We start from the raw sequence: 19,983 nt of genomic DNA on the forward strand, positions 1-19,983 counted from the left end.
TTTTTTTTTTTTTTTTGCTGTTGCTGTTGTTACTGAGTTTTTGAATCTCTTTATACATTTCAGATATTAGCCCCTTATCAGATATACAATTTGTAAATATTTTCTCTCACTCCATAGTTTGCCTTTTTACTCTATTAATTGTGCCCGTTCGTGCACATAACTTTTTAAGTTTGATGTAGCCTCATTTGTCTAATCTTGTTTTTGTTGCCTGTGCTTTTGCTTTCATATCCAAGAAATTTTTTTGAAACCCAATGTCATCTAGGAGTTTTATAGTTTTAAGTTTAAGTCTTCCATCCCTTTTGAATTGATTTTTTTATGTGGAGTAAGACAAGGGTCCAACCTGATACATCTGCAGTTGGCAATCCAGGTTTCCAGCACCATTCGTTGAAAAGACTGTCCTTTTCCCATTGAGGGGGCCTGGCACCCCTGTTGATGATTATTTCACAGTAGAGACCAAGGTTTATTTCTGGGCTCTCTATTCTATTCCGTTGATCTATATGTCTACCCTTATGTCAGTGCCACATATTCTGATTACTATAGCTTTGCAACATGTTTCGAAATCAAGGAGTATGAAATTTCCAACTTTGTTCTTTGCTTTCAAGACTGGTTTTGCTATTCCAGGTTCCTTGAGATTTCATAAGACTTTTTAAATGGATTTTTTGGGTAATGCGAAAATGTCGCTGGGATTTTGATAAGGATTTCATTGAATCTGATGATTGCTTTGAGTTCCATGCCCTCTCAAAGCAACCTATGGATTCTGTTTTATTAGAAGCTCCTCGGGAGTTTCCAATGCATAATCTAGTTTCCAATGCACCATCTCCCCTCTACATTGGCTAATAGTCATCAAGTGAGAATTTGATGTAACTTGAATCAGTTATTTAGCATGTCACTTGGTAACAATTTTGTTCTCCTGAACAAGGTGACTGTAAATTTGATCTAAAAGGGTTATCCCAGAAAACAGGGCCAAAACAATAATGCTCTGCAATGTGGTTGTCTTAAACAGTGAATCATAAGAGCAAACCACATCTATAACTATGCCTTCTTCCCAGAAGTACATCCCCAACTCAAAGAAGAAAGCACGTGCCTCCAGAGAAACAAGGAAAAGCGAAGTTATAGGTGAGAGACATGAGGCGGGAACCCATGTCTAGTGTGAAGGCCAGCTTATCCTGAATTTTCCCAGAGATTCTTGTGAACCAGATATCAGTGGATGTGTACTGTCCTTAGGAGTTCAAAGAAAATTGGTTTGGTTTGATATACTTATACATTGCAAAATGATTACCACCATAATGCTAGCTAACACCTCCGTCCTGTCACATCGCTAATCATTTCTTTTTTTTGTGGTGAGAACGTTTAAGATTTATTCTCTTTGCAACTTTCAAGTGTATAATACAGTATTATTGACTATAATTGCCATGCGGTAGATTAGATCCCCAGAAATTGTCTTGTAATTGGAAGTTTGTCCTCTTTGACAAACATCTCCCCATTCTCCCACCACCACCCCCGCTAGCCCCTGGGAACCACCTTTCTACTCTGTTTCTATGAGAAACAAAGCTTTTAGATTCCACATGTAAGTGATGTTAAACCGTACTTTTCTCTGACTTATTTCACTTAGCATAATGCCCTCAAGGTCCATCCATGTTGTCACAAATGACATGATTTCCTTCTTTCTCATGGCTGAATAATAATCCTATTCTTCACGTCATGGGGGCCAAGAATTCCTCCCAATATCCCCACGGATAGAATTTTCCTGAAGACCTCTAACCTCCTACTCTACTCCCCGAAGGAATATACAGCTATCCAGAGTTGTGGTCCTTTCTCTCTCCCTCCCCTACAAAATTGCCCTTTCTCCTGGTTCTCCATGCCTTCCTTCAACTTCCAGTGATAAGCACACTGTCTGCAGATCTCCCTCCAGTTAAGTCAGCATCAACAGAGTGAAAGGCAGGGAAGCGGGTGGGGGACAGAGTGGTGCCTCTCATTTTTCAGAGGAAGAAAAAAGTTTCTAAATATGATAACTACGAAAAGCCTCTTATATATTATGAAATATTATTTTACATCTAAAAAAAACTGTACATTTTTTATCAGGATAAAAATAAAATCTTACTACTAATGCACTCAGATATCTCGCCCTCCTGCCTGTGTTAACTGGGCAGAGTTGGGCCGGCTCTGAGGAAGCTTGCTGGAGTTCACGTCCACCTGGGAATACAGCTCTTTCCGAGCCACCCTGACTGAGGGCAGCTTCCGGGTCACGTAAATGAGCTCTCCCGATGGGACCAGAACAATGATGTTCTGCAATTTGGTTGTCTTAAAAGAAATCCTCTTCAAAAATGAGAGCAGGCTCTCTCCTAGAAGAAATATTAAGCCTTAGGAAGAGACAAAGAGTGTCCTTTGTTGGAAGTGGCCCAGCTGGGCCGTCAGCCATCAGAAGTTTTCCTTCTGAAGAAGAGCGTACCGGTGTCAAGAGAATTTCCGTTGCCCAGACGAGATGAGGCTTCCTGGAGGAGGTGATCGCTCATCCCAGGTCCCCTCCGCTTCTACTTTTAGAATGACAGCCCTGACAATCCGGCATCTTCTGACTGGTGTGTTCTGGCCCCAGTCCCCACGACCAGGTAGAAACAAGGAGGTAGAGTATCCAGGAGAGTGTGGCATAAACGCCCACAGAAGAGTGGGAAGGGGAGGAGAAGGGCAGAAAGGGAAAGGAGAGTGAAAAGGAAAAGAAGAGGAGGAGGCGGGGAAGGAGAAAGAGAAGCATCACTGTGGGTGGAGCCTCAGGCACTTCCGGGCGGATCCATACAGGGTTTGGGATTGCTGTAGGGTTTGAGAATTCCATAGAGAGCAGAACCAGAAAGTGGGAGAGTTGATCACGTATTTCTTTTTTTCTTAAATATTGATGATTTGCATGAATTTCACTTCAGGCGAAATAATCTAAATCAACTGGTTAACTCCTGAGAAGCATCTTGGCACTTCCACTCACATGGGCGAATCCGCTCCCCATGCCTACGTACCTGTCCTGTCATCCCTCTGAACACAGCTCAGATTACACTTTCTCATTACAACCTTCACTAGCCACCCAGCATTGAGTAGAGATACCACCTCCTTCCTTTTCTGTATTTCTAGAATAATTATAAACAGTAAAATTCACTTGGCAATGAGTCACGTACTACACGTGACATCTATGTCACTGTTCTTGCAGTCTTATTAAATACGGGATGAACATATGTCCAGGTTTAGCTCAGATGGTGCTAGTTTATGCAGGTTAGTCCATAATAATAATTAATAATACCCCAACTTACTCTCACAAGCATCCTCGGTTAGAAAGATAAATAATATGGCCAGCCTACTTAAATGTTAAATTCTATGTCATTGCAGACTCCCTAATGAGAATTTAAAAGCTCCTCAGGGCGCTCTGTCATCCTCCTCACCAGCCTGGCTCTTTACACACAGTGCCTAATAATATTTTTATTGTGAGCATAAATCTCCCTTTTTGTTTTAAAAGATGGAAAATGAATAAGCCCTACAAACTTGTGAACATGCTGAACGTAAGGAGGGAAGTTTTAATTTAACTTGGGCCCTCATTGTTTTCATTGTGTGACTTAAAATGCATCACATTCCAGAACTGAAGATGAGTGTTATCATCAGATTTGCATCTGATGTTTAAAGATCACAGTGAAGGAGAAAGTCCAGTTCAAATGCAGACAGGCTCCTCCTGACGCCCAAAGACTGCTCGCCCTCCAGCAAACTCCAGCTGCCTAAGCCTGTGGGTCACCTTGGGTTACTCTGAAATGCATTTATTCAATTTCATTCTTACGGGAATAGACATAGTACTGTCAAATAATGTGAAAATTTAAATGACAAACATTCTGAAAACAACAGTCCAGAAAATGAAATCTTTTTTTTCTTATTGAAACATAATGTTCTCCAGGTGAAACTGAAAGTCATTTTTTTTTTCTCCCTCTTCATTTCTCTCTAATGGGGAGAAGCAAGGAGATTATTATATTATCCTCTATCTATTCATCTACCCATAAATCAATATTTATTAAGCATGTGCTCTGTGTCAGACATGAATGATGAATGAAATGGACACAACCTTTGCCCTTACGGTTTGATATGCAAAAGAGCCATCAGATGCTTATGAAAGAATTATGGAATTAACATCTGATGTTAAGCACAAAGGTTTCTTGATGGAAATCCTTAACTTGCTCTAGAAAATAAAAAAGTACCCCCCTAAGCAAGAGATATTTAGCCTGAGACTCAAATGATGAATTGGATTTGGGAAGGCAAAGAAAATAGAAAGAATGTGGCAGAGGTTGCAACTGGCACATAAGTCTTCAGACGGAAGAGAATGTCGTGACTTTGAGAAGCAAAAAGTGTGCCAGCTTTCTGAGCACAGCGGGTGCGGTGGCAGAAACGGGGACGGCTCTGCTAGTCTTGGCCTATGGCTGCAGGGTTTGGTTTCTTACTCTTCCCTTTGATCAATCATCCCAAATCAGTTACCAAGGCCAATAAGTAAGCAGGCTGCTGAGTGAACATCGAAGTTACTGCCAGGTCTCTCAGTCTGGCTCCTACCATTTTAGGAAATGAAGGATGAAAATTAGGCTTCGTAGAACTCTGAGCCCTGGCCATAATATTTCTTAAAAAGACAGGCAGATCCTATCATCATCACTTCTACACCAGTTATTTCACTTCTAAGAATTCCTCGTTCCTCTCAGTCCTACACTCTGCTTCAGGAATAACCAATACATCAGCTACCAACTTTCCTGAATGCTGGTCTGGATGTGGCTGTAGGTTACTACACTAAATGCTACCACAGTAAAGAGGAAAAGTCACAGTCTCTTTTAAGAAACTCAAATGGGCAAAGAAAATATTGGGAATAAAGTTTGGCATGGTAGAAAGAGAATATGGACTTTGGAGTCAGAGAGGCTTGGGTTGAAATGCTGACCCTTTCACTTACGAATTTTGTAACTTCGCAATGGTATTAACCTCTCTGAGCCTCAATATATTAATTTGAAAAATGAAGATAATATCCCCCTGCTTCCTAGAATTGTTGAGAAGATTGAGTTAGGTAATATTTTCAGATACTGTGTGTGTGTGTGTGTGTGTGTGTGTGTGTGGACAAGGAGAGGATCTAAGTAAGAAGAAAGATGGAGTAAAAAGGTAAACAAAAATTGTTCCCTATCCTTAAATTTACAGGGATATAGACATAAAAACAAACACAATTATCGCAATAGATAATGGAAATTTAACAATCCAATGAGTGTCTGGACTGAAGGAGAGGTAGAGATGAGGTGGAGAAAGAGACAGATTCAAGACATGTATAAGTTCAAATTACACAGATTTAAAAGTGTGAGATAAAATTATTTATAAGGTTTTGTTTTATGCAGACCATTTGAAATAACGTAAAGTCCCTATAAAATGCATTAATACATTGTTATTTTCAAAACTTTCAGGCCAAATATATTGAAGTTTGTTTTACACTCTAACCTAGGGCAGTGACATTTTCGCTGGTGAACAAAAATGGCTGCCCTCTACAGGTTTACGCGATTCTTTAGTGATGCATGGTCTTTAGAAACCACATCCCTCCCAATAGTGCAGTTGCCTTGTATTTGGGATGGGGGAGAAAAAATTAATACGGCAATAAATGAATAAGGGGCAAAGAAAGGATATAAGGAAGAAAAAAAGGCTGACTTTTAGTTTCCTAGCTTACGTGACTTGGTACCTGATAAAGCTGTTTAGTAAGATTGTTTTGACCTGCTTCAGAGTGTCCAACACTTCTCAATGTTAGAGAAGTGTATGTTAGAGATATTAATAATGAGATTCATGTGTCCTGTCGGGTACTGGATGAAAAGAAAACTAACCCCCATCCCCACCCCAATCAAGAGACTTTAAGATGTGGGTCTTTTCTATACTTCTGCCCAGTTCCCATAATCCCCAGTGTGAATACTTTTCCTTTGGAACTGACACTGCTAACGCTTCCGCTATTTTATGGTTTAGCCTATAATATGTTCCAGCATTACCTCCTGTGTGGGTTATGTGCTCCTAGGGTTGGTGGTGGTAGTAGCAGTGGAAAGTTGCAGCCATGGCAATGATGATAATATTCAGATTGTGCTTGCTATCTGCCAAGCACTGTTCTAAATGCTCTTAGTATATTAACCCATTCAATCCCCTTATAGACCTTTGAGGTAGATAATACTGTTATCCTCACCTGACAGGTGAAGAAACTGCTGAACAGAGAGGAAAACTTACTTGCTCAGAGTCACACAACATAGCCAAGATTCAAACCCAGGCAGTCTGTCTCTGGAATCCATGTTTTTATCTGCCATGTTATCTATCCTGCCTCTCCAATGGGGTGACAGTTCATAGCTTTGTAGCTCTACAGGTACAGTGTATGGTATAACAGGGGTTCTTTGAGCCACAGGACCCTGGCAAGTCTTTTTTCAGGATCTTTTTCCCTGTAATAAGTGGCTCTGATGCCACTGAGAACTGAAACTCCAGCAAAAGTTGGAAGAGGCAAGAAAGCCCCTCAGGGGCTCTGCTCTACTCAGCCTTTCCTCTTATGTCCTGGTCTGTGCGTTTTCTGGGATCCAGTGTTAGAAAATGCCCATTTCTGCATCCACCATGCCATCTCATCTTCTGTCTTATCTTTAAGACCAGATTGGTTCTGACTACCATAGAACTGAAAACATGACACCTAGTTTTGTGTCTTTCATTCAGAGGGAACTGTCAGAGAAAGAACAATAACAGACAGTCTGTGACTTTGAAACTCACATATATACTCTCTGCTATGAGTGTGATGATGATGATGAACCATTTAGAAAGACAAGGCAGGTATAATATCTGCTGTGAGTAATATTTGTAATATCTGTTAGATATGTGTGCTGGGCACACTCCCTGGTGTAACATCTGTGGAAGAAGGTATTATTTAAAAGTTTTAGGGTTGAGAGTGAAAAAATCCACCTCTCAATAGCTTAGGTCGAAGTAGAGATTAATTATTCAAATACGGCTGGATCATCTCAGGGATTCAGGACTAGGAATACGACTGGATCTTGGGAACAAATGAAACAGGGTCTCTCTCAAGATTCATTCTTCGCCTCATACTCTCACTCCTCCGTGCTCATTCACTATGCATTTCTTTCCCTTTCCTTCCGGTTTTCATTCTTCCTTTCTCCTTCCTTTTCTGTCTGCATAACAAATTCTTCTGCTTCTCAGGTCCATGTGGAGGGAAGCATGGCCGCTCCAGTATCCCTAAGATGTCAATCTTACTGCTACAGGAGAGAGAACCTGACCCAACTCTCTGGGTCTCTAGTCCAAACCTTGGGCCCACTGGCTGTGTCTAAAGAACAGAATCATTGTGTTAGCACAGTGTCTCTTGTATCCACATTAAGATTGAGCCAGGCAAGGCAATTACTAGAAAAAAGAGTTAAAGAAATGGTCCCAGGGGTGTCTTTCACAAGTAGCCACCATGCCAATTCATGTACCTGGCAGACATCATCCATGAGATAAAGTGTAGCCAAGAAGCCATAGTCACCATGCCTTGGTTACCATGTATACAGCTGGTATTCTACGACAATAGTTAAACTTTCTTACACGTTTAATATCTGCCAAGAGAATTTGGTAGCCACAAAATCTATGTAATGTAATCTTCTCTTATTTTAGAGATGAGAAAACTCAATTTTGGAGAAAAGAAGTGACCCGCACAAGTTTATACAGCTAGTGAATTGCAGTTTCGGAACGTGAACGTGGCTCTGTCTGACCCTAGACCCAGCAATCTTGTCACTACGACACTCTCTCTTTAATTTAGAAAACAGAGGCACTGGTCCTGTTCCTTCTACATGCGTCTCACCTCCATTCCCCTCTGTAACTCCAGACTTCCACCCCTCCCCTTTTCTGGTTTTTTTTTGGTCTCAGATTATCCCGATTTATGCTGTGAGCTCATTTCTAAGTTGCAGTAGTTATTTTCTTCTTCTCTTTTTAAAATATTTTTATCCCCTTTCCAATTATGTGATATTTAAGTGTATAATACCCTATTCTGAAGAAAAGTTGTAATTTCCTGTTTCTGTCTGTCTGTCTGTCTGTTAGTCGTCTTACTCGCAGTTTTTGTAGTACTTACAAAGCCTAATGCCAAGTGGAAAAATCCCAAATGCACATTAAAGGTGATCAAAAAGGGGGGAAAAATATAAAATAGAACCAGCAGCTCTGTAGATGCAATATTTCAACTTTGATTTCCCTTGCCCGTCCAAAATGAAAAGCTTACAGTGCTCACCTTAATATTCTCAAAGGCCTTCAGGTGGCAATCCAGGGCAGATGTACAGGGACTCAGCAGCCTTAAGAAGAATCCAACAACATGAATCTTCTCTCCTTGCCTTTGCAGGGCAGTCTTCCAAGTCCCTAAAGATACAGGAGACAATTCTATGACATAAACTGTCACTTAACAGACAGAGGTCAAATAGCTGCCTGCCTGGTCCCTATGTGATGCCATTTGTGTCTCTGGAAGCATTTGCTGGGTTTGGAATTCTAAGCATGTTGCACGACTGAGCTCAGGTTTTGTTGCCATTTCTATTTTATAGGCGAGAAAAATGAACACTGAAATATTTTATTTAGCCTAGCTAAGCCCAGAATCACAGACACTTCTCCATTAAATAATCGTACAAGAGATAACAGAAAACCCAGTGCTAAGAAATTTCAGAGGTAAGACCCATCCTGACTCCTCCTTGCACCACAGAAGCCTGTCCCCTCTGCTATGGAGGTGGTTGTCAGACTGCCTAGTTTCCCGTTTCGCATTTTTCTCTCCACTAGACTGTGTCTTCTTCGCTGTAGTATTTCCAGTGTCTAGCATAGTAACTTAGCTTAACATGGAAGGGAAGGAGGGATGAGAAGAGGGGAGGGAGGGAGAAAGGAAGGCAGAGAGAAAAAAAAAGGCGGGGAGAGAGGGTAAGGGATGAATACGGTCCGTCTGTCCTAACATCAAGACAAGTTTTTGAGCAAGCCGCCTATACACCTAGAAGAACATCTGTTAACACCTGGAGGTCATTCGTTCTGACAAAGAGAAGACATCCTGAGTAGTCACAAGACTCCACGATCCTCAGGCCGAGAAGAGCAAAGCCCTTCCTTAAGTCACCCCCCAAGGCCGAGGGCCCGGCTATTTCCCTCTGCGGGAGTGGGAACACCCTTGACCTACACTGTGTAGGCAGAAACTACTGACCAAAGAGAACAGCCATTTATCTCTCATCCTCAGTCCAGTAGGGCGATCCTCCTAGTTGTGCCAATTAAATTTCCATTTCTCATGTACCTTAACTACTATCTTAAGAAAAACCTGAGCTTACAAAGCAGGCACTTTGACCCTCAGCAAGGATATAGTGTTAATTATGTATCTTCAGGCTGTGGGGCTTCAGCTGTGTAAATTGAAAAAGTAAACCCAATTTGAGAGATATGTAAATGACAAACTGAAAGAAGAATTAATATTTAGCTTTGTAAAAAAACACAGCTCTCTTCATTATGAAGGCTGGTTTTCCTATAACCAGAAGGAAAAATGAATTGTTGGAAGCTCCTCAAAATGTGCAGCTGAGAATGCCTTTATATTAATGAGGAAAATGATGTTGATTAACGGGCAGCCCAAAAGCAAGAAAGCAGCTTTTTTCCCTCATCTTCCCACCAGCTGAGGAACAGGTAGCCTACCGAGGGCCCCAGGCAGAGCAAGAGCACCATCCCCTGAGTCTGCTGGCTGGGACAAGTGTGGTCTGATCATGCTCCTTTCAATTATTCTGACAAGCATGTCCAGGCTTGAACAAATCCATCCCTGTGAATTAGGCCACATTATTATAGAAATCCACATCTTCTAAGCCTCCCTGACCTTAAGTGCTCAGAACCTCACTACTGTAGCCCAGAGCTAGTCCAGGAAAAGATTCTTCTGAAAGTTTAGCTAAATGGCAATAGTGGTTTTTACCCTTAGTATTTTCTTATATTCATCATGTTTCTTACATTACATGTTCCCACGGCTCTATGGCCAGTATGATGTCCTCTAAAACAGTCTAGCAAAGGACTACGATCCCCATTTTCCAGAACCAAGTCCGAGTCATGGGGAGGTGGAACTACTTTTACAATGAGTGAGCAGCAAGGTCTTTTAACTCCTAGACTGGAAATGCTTTTCCTTAGTGATGTCTTTGAATACAGCAAGAGCTTCTATCTGACTTTGTCCCCTTCTGGGTCACATAAGCCAAGAGCCACCCAAGAATGAGAAGGCTACCTTCTTTCCTAACAAATCACAAAGAAAACAGCCTTCTCTGCCTGATCTATAATTTGCATACCAGCCATTCTGTACAAAAAGAAGGCTTTCTATGAAAGATCAGAGGCCATACAGCATTTGAGGCCTTTGGCATTGCCATCTGTGCTCAATTTCAGGCAGCCTTTCAAACATCGATATCCTCGGTAGCTCATGAGACATTGGTTCACACGATGGTGGAGTGACAAACAAGGAAAGCGTTGGTGGCATGTGGACTAATATTCTTTGGTCAAGAGTTCAGTCTTGGGAGGAGCAGGTTTAATGATGTCTGAAGCTTATATGATTTTGATGGCCTTATGTATTTGATGGTTTCATTAAAAGCAGAAGATTTAAGTATCTGGTCACATACTGATACACTTCTTGGTGGTTCTCATCAGGTACATGAGGAATACCGCATAAAACTAACTGTACTATTAAAAATTTGTATATTTTAATCTATGGATAGCATAAAAGAGTTTCATGTGTAGTTTGAACTATATATAATTTTCACCTTACTCATTAATTTTTTAACCTAACCCACACAGGAAGTGTGACTTCACAGTATTTTTGCTCATTAAGTCAGAAAAGTAAATAATTTTCTTTTCAATGAATAATTACATGATAGATACTTTAGTTCTATAACCTGGGGGCGGGGAGGAGCAGAATGGAAAAAGCAGTGTGCAGCATCCTTATAAACCTCTCTAGACACAAAAGGAAATTACATCTTTAATCTCAAAATCTGATTAAATATGAAAGCGAAGGAGGTGGTGAGAAAGCTTCACATAATCTTGGGTAATTCTTGAAAGACGGGCTTCTAAGATCCACATCACAGGGCTTTTAATTTGGATTCCATGTTTCTCTTATAAATATGAACCTGTATATTCCTCAAGGATATTATATTTGCTTATAAACATTGAAAAGACTTGAGTTTTTATTTTTTAATATCTATGTTATTCCCATGTGAATGAAAATCAGAAACTTCAAGTTGGCAAAAAACAGGAAGGATATAGTGGGAACCGTAGAAATCAACGTGTTTACCAAGCTCTCTGGTCCGGTCCCACTAAAGCTACTCCAAGATACCACTTCCTACCTCCTACTGCTCTCAACCATTTCTAGCAGATCCTCAACTAAGGTTTCCTATCATTTTCACTATAAATTCTTCTTTTACTCCTGGATTGTTCAGATATGCTTTTTAACTCTCATCTGGAGTTGTTCTACCTATTTTTTGATGATTGGTTTCCAACTTGATGTCATTCATTCATTCATTCCATCAACAAATATTTATTCAAAACTTTCTTTGTACCAGATACTATTCTAGGCATTGGACTTAAAGCTGTGGGCAAAAAAAAAAAAAAAAAAAAAATCTCCATGATAATTACATTGAATCATTTGAAACTGCCACCTTTATAGGTTAAAAATGGTCAAGTATCACCCTTCGCCTATGGTTCATCTTAATACTGAGGAGACAGAAAAACAAACATAATTAATAAGAACTTTGATAATGTGTTAGAAACTTTTCTGAGGTTATAAACCTTGACACACTGGCCTCTTGTTAGACTCACCACCTTGGGTGGACTCTTGACCTTACCTCCTGTCCCAGCTTGAAAACTGAAGGTGAAGGTCCCCAGGAATCAGCAAAGGATCTCAGGGGGAAAAAGCTACGTTCAGTGATTTTCCTGCCTTATACTCCTGCTTTCACTGAGTGTTTGGCCTATGACGAATCCTAAGTTTCTTACTGGATCAATGATGGGTTAAAAGCCCCTTATCATTCTTTATTCTAGAATGATAGTTATTTTTAACAGGATAGTTAGTTATTTTTAACAGGAGGTTTGACAGAAGACTGGTTTGTTTAAAAGTATCTGAAATAAAGTTAAGTCGCTGGTGAGTATTAGGAGCATTTTCATTATCATATCACCCTCAGCATTATCACACCTGATACGCTAATATTTGCTCCATTCTGATGGTTATGGCTTTTAGGGAGGTGCTTTTAAGAGAATTGTGAAATTAAGTTCTCCTGAGTTATTAGGCGCTTCTATGGTTCACTGGTGTAGGAACCTGTCTGAGCCTCCCAAGATTTATGTACACTTATATACTTCCCGAGGGAAACTACATCTGGTACCAAGAGGCTGCATGATAAAGGAGGAAAATATGGCTTCCCCAAAGGGACAAATACTTAGAGCCTCCTGCAAGACTGAGACAGAGGGAAAAAGCCCTGAAGCTGGAGAGAAGTGGCTCTGCCATTTACCACCCATGGGAGCTTTGATATATCATCACCTACCTCTGCCTCACTTTCCCACATACAAATTGAGGCTCTACCACATGGATTATTAAATGAGAGAACATAAAAGTGTAAGTAGAAAGCATAAATAAAAGTGCTTTGTAAACTGTAAAAGGGCAATTTTCAAAACGAGGAATTAAAAAAAAAAAAAAAAAAACATAATTAATTCCAGGAATTAAAGGCAGAGTCCCCCAGATGGCTAGAGAGAGAATTTCTAGGCAGTTGGGGAAGGGAAGATCAGTATACTTGAACATGAATGCACTAAGAACAACATACTATCTATATTTATACACCATTGGTGCCAGTGTTTATTATGCACCACGGCAAAGTGGGAACGTGCCAAATGGAAAGAACACTGGTTTGCTAACAAAACAGCTTGAATTCACATCCTGACTCCACCCCCTCCTGACAGTGGGAGCCTGGCCAAGTTATGGAACTTGTGGGAACCTCACCACCACCTCTTTTCACAGGTGATAAAAGTGCATGTGCATTAAACACACTCAAATTCATAAAGTGTGTCTGCACATAAAGGAACTGTATAGCAGTGAATTCCTTACTCCATTTTATATACTATACGTGTAGTCAGCATGTCAACCTTGTGAGTTGGGTTTTTGTTCTCATTTTCAAGATGAAGAAACTGACGTGTCCTAGGAAACATATAGCCATAAGTAGCAATATGATGGCACAAACCTAGTTCATTTCCAATACTGACTGAGGCATTTCCACTACATGACTGTTGCCTCCATTGTAACAGATCAGGGTTGTGTCACTGGTGGTAACTTTAAATAAAGTAAGTTATACAAGAAAATAGATAGTAGATAGATAGTAGATAGACAGACAGACAGATACACACACACACACAACAACACACACACACACACACACAAACAGACACACAGACAGAGAGTAACCAGATGTCACCCTCCTGAAACAATGAGAAACACACAGGCTGCTTAGACGTGCTATGCAGGTATTAAGGTGATTGAGCCCCTGGTCCCAAAGGTACAGACTAATGACCTGAGGTCATATTATAGATGAAATTTATATCTCACTCTCTGGCACACACATTTCTCACCAGCATATGTTGAGTTATTGCTACAACTCACCAGTTTCAAACGGTATGATATTGTCAATGTAATGAACCGGAATGATCTACCCGAGAACTAGATTATGGCTCGTGGCTGGAGAGGTGAGATGGTACCATCAGGTGCACTGTTGCTCCTGCTAGATGAAAGCCTAACAATTTCTAATGATCCTAGTAACAAGTATAGCAAAAAGGGCATTTGCCAGATCAATAGCTGCGTATCAGGTGCTAGGGAATGTGTTGATTTGCTCTGGCAATGAAACCACATCTGGAATAGCAGCTGCAACCAGAGTCTCTACCTGACTGAGTTTATGACAACCCACTGTCATTCTCCAAGATCCATCTGTCTTCTGCAGAAGCCAAGGGAACAAGCTGAATGAAGATTTGGTAGGAATCACAACCTTTGCATTTTTAAGATCCTCGGTGATGGCAATCACTCCTGCTATCTCTAGAAATGCATTATGCTCTAAATTGGCAAACAATATACAGTAGTTTCTCCCTTAACCAGAGCTTATAGGTCCTGGAATCAACATTTTTTGAAAATGAGAGTTGTCTTCACTGAGTTAGAGGTCTCTCACTGTTACCCCTGGTGATCTTGCTTTCCCACCGCTTTGACCTCTTTGGGCTACAAGACCTAGTTCTCAAGGAAGGATGCCTTCCCCAGGGGACACACTCATGCTTTATTGGACAGCCACTAACCACTTTGAGCTCCTCTTGGCAGTAATTCAACAGGTAAAGAAGACAGTTTCTGTACAGACAGAGATATTGATGCTTTCAGAGGATACAGAGTTGCTACCACATGTCGAAGGTAAAGAAGAGTTCATCTGGAATTAGGAGAGTCTCTGAGGCATCTCTTAGCACTCCAGGTCCTGCAATTAAAGTCCATGAAAAATTTCAACAACTCAATACAGGCAGGACTATTAATATCCCCGAACCTTCAGGAACTACGGTTGGGTCACCATCCCTAGCAAGAAACCAATGCCAGCAGAAGGAAATACAAAATATAGAACATATAGTAGAAAAAGGTAGTTATAAATACCAGCTAAAACACATGGCCAGTTGCAGAAACAAGGACTATAATAATTGTTAGTACTTCTTCCTTATTTTAACATGCATATGTTTCAGTACATATTAACCCAATTTTCTCTACACCTCTCCCATTTCCTTATTAGCTAGCATAAGATGTGGCAAGGTAGTTACGTTTGTTACAGGATGTCAAAGGAGGAATGAGATACAGCAAGAAGAGGAATGCACATCATTCAAAGATGAATAAAAAGAATCTGTATCCACTTTTTGAGATAGGATTAGGTGTTTTCAGTTGTACAAGGGATAGTTGCATCATGTTAGGCTGAAATATGGTTTTTCAATTGTCTTCACTTGGAAGAGAAGTGTGGTTAAAAGATGTATATATGGATGACACATGGACAGGGTGTGTCAATTCAGCTAAGCTAAAAGCGCATTTCCCAGAATTCTGTTTCCTGCTGTTTCAGATTAGTATGAGCTAAAAGGAGAAATTTGCGCAAGACTGGGAAGGCAGAATGTAGTGGTAGACAGAAGGTCGGTGCTGGACAGTGATGCAGCCCCTGCATGTTGTTGCTCATCTGCTGGTTCACCTGGCTGGCTCCCAGCAACTCCAGCTCCCACTCCATCTCCATCTTTAGTTCGACTCTTGTGGTGGGTGAGTGTTTATCTCTGTGAGGAAGGACCCAGTTTCTTCTGCAGGTCACCTGCATTGTAAAGACTGACTCCTAGAGGTAATGAGAGATTGATGTGTGTTCTAGCCCAGCGGTCCCCAAACTTTTTGACATCAGGGACCGGTGCTCCTACAAGAATCTAATGCCTGATGATCCGAGGTGGAGCTGAGGTGGTGATGCTAGCGCTGGGGAGTGGCTGCAAATAGAGATGAAGCCGCCCACAGGTCACCTCCTGCTGTGAGGCCCTGTTCCTAACAGGCCACAGACTGCTACCACTACACAGCCCAGGGGGTGAGGATCCCTGTTCTAGTCCATCCTGTAGGCTCCAGGATATCCTCATGGATTCTAGTTGCCCTTGCTCCCATCTATTTCACACCCATGTTTTCTTGCCAACTGACTATCCTGCTGCTTCAGGTCCTAGCAATGTACACAGAAGTAGCAGACTTTCATATACTGTTCAACTGCAGCTCCCACAATTGCATGGTACAAATCACTACAACAAATCTTTTATTATATAATTCTATATATACATACATATATACATCCACACACACCACTCCTGGTGGTACTGCTTCTCTGATCCACCCTAACTGAAGGGTTCATACCTGGCTTATTGTTAATATTGTTAATATTGATTCAGGGTGCCTTCCACTAAACAACCGCTTCCTCCACCATAATAATGAATTCAAGGCCATGTAACTAGAGGGTGTTGGTGGTTTAAAATAGCATGTTGGCCATCACACTCCCTCTTGGGGAAATGGAGACAGACAGGCTGCATGAAGAGCTCTGAGATATTAAGATGATTGAATGTCTAGTCCAAGAGATGTAGGTTAATGAACTGAAGTCAGCTTGCAGGGGAGGTCTCTGAGAGTATGTCCTATCCTGGGGTTCCCTTCAACTTTGGCCCATTCAGCACTTCTAGCTGTAAATTGCACAGAAAGTGTGTTATAGAATTTTCAGATGACATAAAGCTGGGCAGCTAGAACATATACTGAGTGACAGAATCAAGAACCTACAGGATTTGACAGGGTGAATAATGAGTCACGGCTAACAAGATGAAATTTAACATGACAGACATCAGTCTTACCCTCCACAGCCCTGCCCTGGATAACGGCGGTACCAATGCCCTCCCTATACTGGGGTACCACTTGAGCTCACTGTGGGCAAAAGCCCATGATGCTGATGATGCTGATTCAGGAAAACACCTCTAAGTTCAAAAATCATCTCTAAACACAGACTGAGAGGGACTTGGCTTAATAGCAGCCTTTGTGAAAAAAGATTGAGCTCAATATCAATCAATGCTGTGCTAAAGCATTCATTAGGTACTTGGGCTTCATTATTCCAAGTATGGTTTTCTGACACAGGTTGAAGATAATCTCACAACTTCTCCCGACTCAAAATCACACCACTGAGGTTTGGGTAGGATCCTGAAGGCCACGTTTTAGCCACAAACTAGAATGTGACTAATATGGTGAGAATACATAATCAAGTCATACGAAGAACCTATTAAAGAGGGTGTTCATGAGAGTTGGTTCCAAATAATAGTTCTCAAATAGAAATAAAATAGAATTTTATTCATACTTCTAAAAGACTGATGGAAAGATACCATATAAAAGAACACTTAATTCACTGTAAACAATAAGCATATAATACAGTGACTAAATCGGGTTCTCGAGCCAACACTACTGAGAGAGCTCACGACACATTCTCTAGCCATGTGACTTGAGCAGTTACTCAGTTTCTCTGGCCTCAGCTTTCTCATTTACAAAATGGGAAACACAAGAGTATCTTCTTCATCCATTTGTTGTGGGGATTATGCTGAGCAAAAACAAATAGTATCTACCTCACCTGGCTGTTGCAAGGATTAAATAAGGCAACAACACACAATTGGAATGCATTTAGAAGAGGTCACATGGTCGGAGGTCAATAAATATTTGCTAGACTTATTATTATCAGGAAGCACATTCTGATGCTTAGAGCTATCCCCAAATAGAACATGCTGTAATGTGAGTAGGCAGCATCCTACATCTGAGTGTGATTAAATTTAAGACAGGCTCTCCACTGACGGAGGGTATCTTAGGGTGGTGTTCCTCAAACTTTAATGTGCATGCGAATCCCCCTGGCACCTTACTGAAATGTGAGTTCTGACTCAGCAGGTTTGGAGTGGGCCCTGAGAGTCTGCATTTCTAACATACTCCCAGGTGCTGCTGGTCTAGTTACCACATTTTGAGTAGCAACACTGGAGAACTCTTCCGCTAGGTGGGAAGGAAAGGAGCAAGGCCCCTCACATTCTAAAATATTAAAACTGTGTGATGGTCTCAATCTGAGAGTGATAACTACATTGAAGCCATATGGTAAGTGAGTAATCTAGAGCAAACAACCTACCCGCACACCTCATTCTGATGTATTCGGCAAAGCACTTTTTAAGAAATGAGTACTTTTTACAGCAAAATCCAAAGTCCTCACGTGGAAGCTGATCGACTTCAGCAGAGGGTTTCATTTCCTAATTGGCTAAACATCTGTTCCAGTTCTGAGCACAGATTTATCTTTATCAAATACTGATTAGTCAATGGCTCTGCAGGCTGCTATGTCTTGGGGTGACAGGGAACAAAGCAGGGCAGCTGTGGGATGTCAGGAAGGCTCAGGAAGAAGGCAAAGAAGGGCCAGGGAAGCAGAAAGAAAGGCATTCAAGTTACTTGCAGGAAAAAGCAATAGCAAAAGATACTGGCCTCGAGGCTAGACAGAACCAGTTCTGGTGTTAGGAGGGCCTTTACAGATCACATGACTCATTCTTTCCAGTTTTCAGATGTGAAACAAAGTTCCTGTGAGAGGCTATTACTTTCCAGAAGTAACACATAGAGGTGGCATCAGAACTGCAAACCAAGCCACGTGGCTCCTGGTCCAGTGCTCATCCCATTGGCCCATGCCTGCCTGCCTTCTCCTCCCGGGGTCGCCTGCCCTGGCAATGCTGCTTGGTCTACCCAGAGTTTCTCTTCATGCTTCCGCTGCCCTCCAAGTAGGGAGGGTAGAAGAAGATCTGAGGATAGAGTTAGAGACCAGGGAACTCTTATTCACTCAGGTTCATTTCTCAGGATGAAAGTGCTCCAGAAAATCTGAAGTATTTCCATGTCACTCACACTGCTCACTGTCTCTTCTCTATGAATACATTAAGCAGCAAATATAAGACAATAACCCATGGCCCTGATACCTTTCCAAGAGCCAAGTGGCCCTGTTTCTCAATATTTCTCCCCTGTAGCCCTTGGGTTCTCTCCTACCCCCTTTTCCATTTATGAATTTCCCATACTGCAATAAGAACAGAACTAAAAGGGGACATACTCACTTTCCTTTTTGTGAAGATCGGGTCAGGAAAAGGGCAATGACTCAGAAGCTTTGACCAATGGAAGAGGGAACCTAGAAAGCCACATGGAATTACTTCAGCCCTGGAAACCCCCATTTCTCCCAAATCTTATATTCTTCTTACTTGTTGAGAGCTTAGACTTTCATTAATTCATACTAAGATGAAATGACTAGCATCAAGGCTTCTCCTGAGAGGCTGAGTTCCAGATCGGTCTCCACTTAACCATAAAGCCTCTTCTCCTACACAGGGGTAGGCGGATGGAGTGGGTATATGTTTTGGTTTTCTACAATTACCTGATAACTTAAGGAGTTTGTCCACTCTCGACCTCCTACATCCTGTGCAGCAGTTTAGGAATAAAGTGTCAATCTCTGTATATGACCTAATCTCCGCCCCCTACCACTTGTCCTATTTCTCTATAAATTTACTGAAGAAAGAAGTAACGGTATTGGCTACACATCATTTAAAAAAAAAAGAAGAAAGAAAATGCATTGTTTCTTGTCATAAATATAATTGTAGCAACAGAAATATTATACACATGACCAAATGAGGGCCCCCTCCAACTAGCAGTACTTGACAGACTTCCAGGATCATGCATTTATTTGTCACTGCTACATAGCACTGATGGTCCAACCTTCAGAGAGCATCTAAACTCAGGAATTTAGAGGCTGCTATTCAATAGTGAGGTGACATATGGTTCTCTGTATTTAGTTGTTTGGGTAATTTTTCACTGTTTCTATAAAAATGAAAGGCTGCCACTCGTTTATAAATCTACCCAGGTCTGTGACACATGTGGGTGGGTAGTGAAGTCAACTGCAGGCAGCAAGAACAGACTGAGCAGGCTATTGGCACTGTCACAGTAATTATTACCTAGGAGGCATTTGAAAACCAGAAAGGCTCTAGGGAACTACACATTGCTCTTCTCTGCCTTTTGCCAAGATGTCTCTCCAACATCACTTCAGACCGAAAACCACTTCCATGTTTGGACCAATGCATTGAAGTGGTAGAGTAAACTTTTACCCTTCAAGATTTTAACAGAGAATGTGTTAAGTATTGGAAACAGATCGTGTTGATTATACAAACACAACTCAGTCCTGTTGCCAAGCCTGCAGTCTTATGTTTGTCAGCCCATCTTGGCTTCAATGTCCACAATGGTAGGCAGTGACGGAGCCAGTGTCAGAACGAGTCCCCATAAAGAGAAAAGATGGACAAAGTTGCGTTAAAGAAGTACAGATTTCAAAACGACAGCTGTCCTCAGCATATAGGTATTCCCTTATGGGTATTTTTCATGGAGGCCCTGGTACCCTTCTTCCTCTCTTA

The 19,983-nt window shown here is 41.3% G+C and overlaps 1 protein-coding gene across 3 annotated transcripts in view; it reads right to left on the reverse strand.

Moving 5' to 3' along the window:
- TDRD15 (tudor domain containing 15) overlaps positions 1-19,983 on the reverse strand; it is a 635,306-nt gene that overhangs the window by 389,460 nt on the left and 225,863 nt on the right. For 2 of the 3 annotated variants that reach the window (XR_005658332.1, XR_005658333.1), the window contains exon 13: positions 8,258-8,382. The exons of the other annotated variant lie outside the window; for it this stretch is intronic. The gene's annotated coding sequence lies outside the window, so the exon portion shown is untranslated. The remainder of the gene's footprint in view (positions 1-8,257; positions 8,383-19,983) is intronic. 3 annotated transcript variants of the gene reach the window in all.

The sequence above is a fragment of the Pteropus medius genome, unplaced genomic scaffold, assembly GCF_902729225.1.
Source record: "Pteropus medius unplaced genomic scaffold, Ma_sr-lr_union100, whole genome shotgun sequence".
NCBI lineage: Eukaryota > Metazoa > Chordata > Mammalia > Chiroptera > Pteropodidae > Pteropus > Pteropus medius.